Here is an 8,333-nt window from a genome sequence, read left to right on the forward strand (position 1 = left end):
CGGAGGAGGGTTTGACAACTTTCAAGTGTCATATTCTCTTCTCTCTCTATCTCTCAGGATCATCTACTACTCTGTCATTACGTTGAGCACAGGTATGGTGACTGGAGATTATTGGGGCAACCCTTTTCCGGAATGTAAGATGATCCGCCTTGCCGTGGCCATTCTCATGCACCTTCATTCACAGTGTTCATCACTTTGTTTGTGTCCATTGCACTCTCACTAAAGAAACGGAAGGCTCTCCCTTCCGTAAGTAAAAGGAACCCTTGAGCACAGTTCGGAGCACTCATCTTGAGCAAAGTTCAACATTCACTTCCGTTGCACCTTACATGCTCTTTCATGTGTATATTGTTAAGAGACATGTAGAGAAAGATGAAATATTTGCAACATTTTGTCTGATGAATGATTTGAACTTAGTGCAACTAGACATCTGTTAGAGATAATCGAGACTAGGATGTGATAGCTAAATAAGAATTGAATAAGATTCTAGTGGTGATTTGTGAATTGCATGCTATGTGGATGTATTGTCATGTGGGGATGGTCATGGACATGGTTTGCTTGATTGAAATGTGAAAAAGAAAGGATATGAACCTGATAGTAACAAGATTTAGTGGGTCAAGACATCCGTGAAAAGATCATCGGGGTTTGGATGTGATTGCTAAATAGGTTACAATGATCATGATTTGAATTTGAGATCCTTGACACAAATGTGATTGATCAGTGACTCATATCTTTATAGAGGTACTAGATTGGTTGAGTCTGGTGTATCGGTACATAGAGTCAATGTCTACTGAAGAAAGTTTTTGTCCTTCGTCTGTTTTGCAGGCGATTACAATTTTTCAAGAGGGGGGAATGTCACAAAGTCATGACATGGCGTACCCAACTGGAAGAGGAATGGCCGAGTGAACACGAGGAACTGAAACCTAAAGAATTAAACTCAAAAAGTGTGGTTGAGGGGCCTAAACAGAAGCGGTTGGAATTTTTATTAAAAAGCTAACCCTACCCAACTTATAGAACACCAGCCAAGCGACCAAAAACCCTAAAAGCATCAAAAGCTTGACCTCTAGCTGATTTTTGTAAATTGCGTTGGCCGTGATAACAAAGGCAGCTGTACGGATTTTTGCAATTTGCACTGCTAGCATTTTGGCAGCTATACGTGAGCTTTTGAGTGCAAGTGCTTTTAGGTGCAAAAGCTTTTGGATCTAATGCTTTTGAGGCTCTGCTTTTGGGCATCCCTTGTAAGTCCACTCTTTCGCAGAGCATCTGGACGCAGAGTCTCGGAGAGAGTTGGACCCTCGGAAGTTGTACTTTGTGAAGTGAAATAATAAAGAAATACTAAAAGGGACACCAATCTTCGGGGCCAGTGTGTCTTGACTCGGAACTCCGCCATGCCGTGTCAACTCTTCGATCTAACTGCGTGATCAAGCATGGTTGTGCAAGGTATTCTTCTCCAAGGCTACGAACCAAGTAATATGTTGTCAAAAATAAAATCTCGGTTGAGGTTTTTGGGATCGCACGTGTATTTGAGGACGTTTTTATTTTCTAATAGGGGAGTATGAAACAAGATGCCAACCATTGACATGGCATCCAATCTTACGGCATAGGTCAGCCCGATGTGACCCACAAGCCCCGGCAAAAAGAAACCTCAATTTTGATGCCCAAGTTACAATCGGGACATTCCGCGAATTGCACTGAAATTCATGGTGCAATTTGTGCAAACAAGCAATAGAAAAGCTGATGTGGCAAAGTGTACGATGTGGCAAAGTTTTCGAACATTGCAATTGTGGCTGATTACATTGCATTGAACAACGAGCCCTTCAATCACAGTTATTGAAGTCAAATAACCTTTACAAGTATTTAGGCATTCTGTATTAATAGATAATTTTTTTAGTCGCTTTCGAGACAAATCAGATAATTTTTGGGTGTGTTTAGGCACTCTTTTTAGTAGATGACTTTCAAGTCGCTTTTGAGACCAAAGTGCATAGTGCCATTGTTAACTCAGATAAGAGAGTATGGTCGCACAAGAACAATTGTACCACTTTAGCATAATTTATGATCATTCATTAATACTTGAATGGTAATTTGATTGGCTGAGCTACAATGCTTCAACAAAACAAAACTGCACTTCTAGATTTCTTTAATCGATCAATAGGTGTCATGTGCTCCCTCTATGGCAAGTTATACAAATCAAACAAGTTCCTTGTAATCAGTTTTACTGTAAATGGCCATCCCTGCAATCTGTACAAGGATCACTAAACCTAGCCTCCTTTTATTGTAGACGTAAACTCCATATCCAAGGTGTACATTTTGAGCACATCTCTCTCTCTCTCTCTGGGGCGCCCACGCGCGCGCCTGTGTGTGTGTGTGTGTGTGTGTGACGTACACTCATTCCACGAGGTAGATTGGCATCCGCCCATCCCAACCTATAGCGTCAAAACATGCCCAGGAGCTGAAGCCTGAAAGAGAATCAATGACACAGAAAAATCGAGACCGTACTCATACCTGCGAGTGTACGAATGCAGTGTGGTAACTGAAGCTGCAGAATGTGGCAGAGGACGCCAATCTTTAATGGCAAGGGAGGAGGAGGGCATGCGTTGAAACCTGCTGCCAGGAGCGCATTTAAGAAGCCTCTCTGGACATTTTCAATGCAAGTTACGCCAAGCGCCCAAGACGTAGCCCTAGGCGCTAGGGCATCCCAGTGATCCCACCCACATATATAGGGGTTTGAAGGGCATGTGCATAATAAGTGCGTGGATCTACATATTCTTCATTGTTTGCTCCCTCCTTTTCCATTGAATTCTTTTCAAATTCTTATGATCACCTCTCCTTTTATGTATCACGAGTGGGACTGATACATAAGTGGGACTCCAGTCGTCACGAGTGTCACAACCAAAAACTTATGTACAAAGCCATAATTGTATGTTTAAACCAATTTTGGAATTAAGCTCGAACCAAGGCGTTTTGTCTAAAGCTTTAACTATCTTCGTGGCTTCGATAGTGGTCAATGTGCTCTTGATGACAAGAGAGTACTTGATTTTGGCATGTTGGATAACATGTTTTGTTTACAATGGTCCCACACAAAGGTTTAGACATTTTCTAATTTGTCATCGTTTTGTGAATATCACTTAGAGTGGTTGGGGGGGGCTAGGAGAGGTGTCATCACCCTTCCCTTGTTGGCCCAAAGTGGGTAAGCTACAATGGACACTCACCCTTCCCTTGTTGGCCAAGGGTGGGCAGCCCACAATAGACAAATGGAATGGGCATCCTTCAAGAAAAGTAATGTACGCTACTTACATGAGAATTCTTGTCAGGACAAGGGTGGGACCAGGGGGCATCGCCCTAAGCAAGGCCTACTTGTCAGGGGTCTCTTAAAGGTAGGTTAAGAGCCTATAAGAGGAGTATGGTTGGATGGAGAATGGCATGCACGGCTCATTGGTCTCATATTAGTATCAAAGCTCAGAGGTCTCATTCTCTCACACAAAGTTGTGGTGGGGAGGAGAGAAGACAATCTTGGGATAGTGGATAAAGGGCATACATGCGTGATGGCTACAATAGTGCCATGCACAACCATACAAGCGACATGCAAGGCATGGTCAAGGATGGTGGGTTCAGGGATCCGTCGAAACGGGTGCTTACACACAGTCAAGGTGGATCTCCAACTAGCACGAAGCAGGGTGTCATAGGGCTTTGTGGGAGCACCTAAGCGTGGCAAGAGTTTGTCGTTTCCATGGGTCGAACCGACATGGTCTCTATTAGACAACACGAGAAAAACGCTCTCCTCTAGCATTGCCTGCAATTGCCACCGTCACTTTTGACCTTTTTTTTTTTGCACTTGGGCACCCAAGGGTGTGAAGGGCACCACAAGGGGCCTTGCTTACTCAAGGTGACAAGTTAAGGAAGGTGCTCAAGAAGCTGACACAGGGAGGGCTTACCAAATAGGGACCACCAAATTCTAGAATTTTATTTACTTCCTAATTTTGAGATTTTTTTATACAGAAATAACTTGAGATTGGTGGATGTGCATTGTCATCTTTCCTAAGAACCACCGTGCACGCTCTCAAGGGTGTTTTCCCACTTGTTGAAGAGAATCGCCAGCTACACAAGGGATTTTCATGGTATGATAATTCATCTTAGCAGTTTAAGTCTGAGATTGATAGCTACATTCACAATGAGTTTCATCTTGACAACCAAAGTAAGAGATCTTCAAATTTTTGAATATGGTAATTTTTATGAGTTCCCAAGGCGTAATTGCAGGTTAGAAGACCTACTTGCAACTATAGAAAAGACATTGTTTTTTTTCTTGACAAGCACAATTTGTTCACCTCATGGATTTTGTTGACAACCTTTTGTTGGAAGCCAAAGTTTTTTCTAGGCTTATGATGCTCAATTGTGGATATTGATAGCATTATATACGACAATTGCCAAGTTTTTCTGGTTAATGGGGGTTGTCAAGCATTGATCTCCTATAGGAACAAGGTGTCATAGATTGCAGGTTCGACTCATGCAAAAATTATTTAATTGATGTTATCCATGGATTAGGATTGCACATGGTTGGTTGTGTTGTATCCAAGTCAAATGGTCAGTTGAGAAGCCAATGTTCATAAAAGCAAGGCTTGTGTTTGTTATCATTCTATTCATGGATATGCATAAATTTGAAGGAAGAGCCAACGTGCCAAACTTGGAGACTGTTGAATTTTTTTAATTCGTTCAAAAAAATTGGATTTTGGGTTGCTCATTGATCTATGAGCTTTACCAACACACATGGTGTTGTTATACCAGTGCAAGGTGCTTGACATGTTGTATTTTGTTGCTTACAAGGTACATACGAGCTGGATACAAAGCTAGGAATTCCGGGCCAAAAGGGCTCCAATTTGAGTAAGAACTCGTGAATGAGAAAGTGGAGCCACCTCATGAATATCATCATGCAAAGAGCAAGGCTCTGTAGATGGTTTCAGAAGAAGGGAAACACCTTCAAGCCATTCTCAAAACCATTGTCAGGCAAACAGTCTACCCAAAGCACTCCCTCTCGTATGTATTCTTTTAAGAACAGTCTCCTAAGAGTAGGGTAAATCGTTTTTTCTTCCACCCTTAGGGTTCTATACCAATCCCCAGCCTTTCCACTTAAGGTTAGGCTTAAAGCATTACTCTTATGTAGGTCATTGTGTTCTCCTAGAGAATCGCATATTTGTTCAAACACTTCGATATGCTTTCTCACATCCCCGTCTCCACTAAATTTTTGTGTGAGCTTGGCTATTTGTATTGCCTTACTTCTAGGCTCTCTATCAAGCGTGTTACATATATTCTCCGCAATAGATCATCCAATAGCTTGAGCAAATGTTGCCAAGTCACCTAAGTGAGCAGGCACCGTGGGTGGAGGTGCTCCAGAGACTACATGTGGAGTAGGTATCGGCATCGGGCTTGGTGCATAGGAAGCCATTGGGTTCCACGTTGGGTACGATGTTGTGCCAGGTGGTGGTCCAAAGTTCATATGTGTGGCCCTAGGCATATCAGAAGTCGGATGTGACATGCTAATGCTAGCCGGTATAGTCCCATGGAAATAAGAACTTGTGTATTGTGGTTGTGGAGCATAGGTAGTTGAAACAATGGGAGGGGTAGGGACTACATGAGTGTGATGACCCATAGGTGCATACGATTGGTACACACTTGTAAGTACTGTTTTGCAGGCATTGAGCTACCATGTAGTGGTGCTTTACTAACAAATGAGGTCCATGGCGTGTTTCTCGGCATGCCCATCATCGGGGTAGGCATGGTAGCCATGGTGTCATCAAGGGAAAGATGAGCTAGACTTGGAAAGGTGAAGCTATCACTTGTGGGCTCATATTGCACTGAGACCCCTGGAGAAACAACATATGGGGGATCCATCGGACTTACTGAGGGAGTCTCCATTTGCGATAAGGTCGGTCGTTTAGCCTTCCCTGTATCCAAGAATCTCATGAGACACGTTGAAGGCATGTTGATCCCCTTGTTCTGTCTCTCTAACTCAATGACCCTATGGATGACCTCACAAACTCTTTGTTGTTGATCCTCTACACTAGTAGCACCCATTGTGGATTGTAGGACATCTAACCAACCCACATGATAGGTGTGACCTGTGTATAGGTCGGTCAGAGTCTCTGTTTGTAAATCGTACTCCCAGTTCTCATTTAAGAACACTCCATCTAGGATTGAGGTGCTAGGGGTGTCCTTTGAGCTAGATGCAATGTTGCTTTCTAGGGGTTGGCCCTTAGCGGTTGCTAAATCAGGAGCACTTGATTTCTCTCTTAGCAAGGATATTGACATAGGAGCTTTCGTGTTTAACTCTCTTCGTTGCTCCGCCTTGCGTAAGCTCTCAATTTTCTTTTCCCTTGCTGCAAGGATATATCACTCAACCTCTTGCACTTCGGCAAGGCTTCTACCATCGGGTAATATGACCTCGGAGGGGAATAGCTCTGAAGAGTTAGGAGGTGCGGTGAATGAACTATTCACGTGCACATTCTCTAAGGGTATAGGGTCTACGTTGGTCACGAATGGAGAATTTACTTCCCCACCCCCTCATTTACATCATTAGCTCCATGTTCGGAGCGAGTGGCTCTATTGAAGGTTTCCTTCAGGCGGCTAAGCACGCTCGGCCCGGACCGAGGACCCATGGCATGCATGTCTTGGCTCGAGCTATCGGGATTAGGCATTGGGAAACCTTCCATGACGTCGTAGTCAGAGGAAGAGTCACTAGCCACTATGTTCGGGTCTTGGTTTGTACTACCTTGGGTCCCCGCCAAGGGCCCGTAACCTAAAGTAGGTGGATATTGAGAACTCGCGTAAGTTGAAATTCTCTCTAGTTGCTCCGTCTCTAGCACACGACCAGAGCGCAGCTGCATGTGCCTTTGGCACCCTACAAGTGTTGGCGAATAACCTCAAAGGTTAACCGCTTACCTTTTTTAAGCGTCCGTTTTCACTCGTGTTTTTTACGTTTTTAATGTTTTTTAATGTTTGATTTTTTTGATTAAAGTGTGTGATAGCTCGAAATGAGCGTATCACTTAGAGGGTCGCTGTGTGCTTTACAACACAATTTTCAGGCATCTAAAGTTCCGTTGGTCCTCAAAAAATCGATTTTTAGCTATGTGTGAAGCTAAAATTCGTTTTTTTAAAAGGCAACTGAGGTCTAAGCCTGAGCGTGAGCTTGGGCTTGGGTCTGGGAGATATTCCCGATCCCAGTCCTACCTTTAAAATTTTTATTTTTTTTAAAAAAAAATTAATTTTTTTTAAAAAAGAAAAAAAGATAAGGTCGTCGCGGCCTGCGCGAGAGCACACACTCTATCTACCTACTTCTAACTAATACACCTATTGTTACACACTAACACACTCTATTAACTCTCACAGATCTACTTCCTACTTACTGTACACAGAAAACTAACAACCTTAGTACACAGAGAATAAACACAGTACCTTTGAAAACTCTATTAAAACAAAGAAAACTAATAACCTTAATACACATAGAATAAACACAGTACCTTTGAAAACTCCATTAACAAAAAAAAAACACAGTATAACACCAAATCCCTCTTCTCAACACACACACACTCCTTCCCTACCTTTCCTACAATTGAGATTGCACCACAAAAGAAGCACAGAGTGCCATTCAAGCTTAGTGTATGGCATTCCCCGGCAACGACGCCAAAAACGTGTGCGTATGTCGCACGTGTCAATGCAAGGAACTTGCCGATACACTACGTGCGAGCCACAAATGGCTCCAAGCACACAACAATCCTAAACTAGCAAGCTCAAAGATGGCGATGGTGTGTCACTCACCGCTCTACGCTTCCTATCGTGGAGGATTCCTCGCCGTGAAGAAGAAGGAGCCGCCACTTCGCCGCGCTCAACCGCTTCGCCGCCGCCATGCCGTCGTCGCAATGCTCGATCGCACTCTCTCTCTCTCACGCATACACACACACACACACACACACACACACACACACACACAAGGAGATGAAGAAGAAGAAGATGGAGATGGAGCAAGAGCACTCTTCTATTGCACAAATGAGAGAATGAGTGAATTTTAGGTTTAGTTGACTTTTATATGAGCTCGCCCCATTCACACTTGGGCACCCATGCTTAGCCAACTAATCCCTTGAATGTTCCAGTTAGAGTGCGCCTCTCATCGGCGATCACTCTTACCCTTTTCCTATTGGACCGACAAGCCCGGTACCTGACTCTACCAAATAAATAATACAATGTCTGCCATAGGTTACAACGTCCGTCATAGGTGATAGGGTGTCCGTGAGCCGTGAGGGTTAACAACAGCAAGGGCTGAATAGAATCTTCCACAAACACTACATCCC

At 43.5% G+C, this 8,333-nt stretch overlaps 1 long non-coding RNA gene across 1 annotated transcript; it reads right to left on the reverse strand.

Moving 5' to 3' along the window:
* Window positions 1-2,101: 2,101 nt before the first annotated feature.
* LOC147450137 (uncharacterized) lies at window positions 2,102-2,767 on the reverse strand. Its single transcript, XR_015189253.1, has 2 exons — window positions 2,500-2,767; window positions 2,102-2,420 (listed from the first exon to the last, which is right to left on the reverse strand). It is a non-coding gene; the product is annotated as an uncharacterized LOC147450137 (long non-coding RNA).
* Window positions 2,768-8,333: the final 5,566 nt, after the last annotated feature.

This window comes from Adiantum capillus-veneris, chromosome 9, assembly GCF_014529385.1.
Source record: "Adiantum capillus-veneris isolate H3 chromosome 9, ASM1452938v2, whole genome shotgun sequence".
Taxonomy (NCBI): Eukaryota; Viridiplantae; Streptophyta; class Polypodiopsida; order Polypodiales; family Pteridaceae; genus Adiantum; species Adiantum capillus-veneris.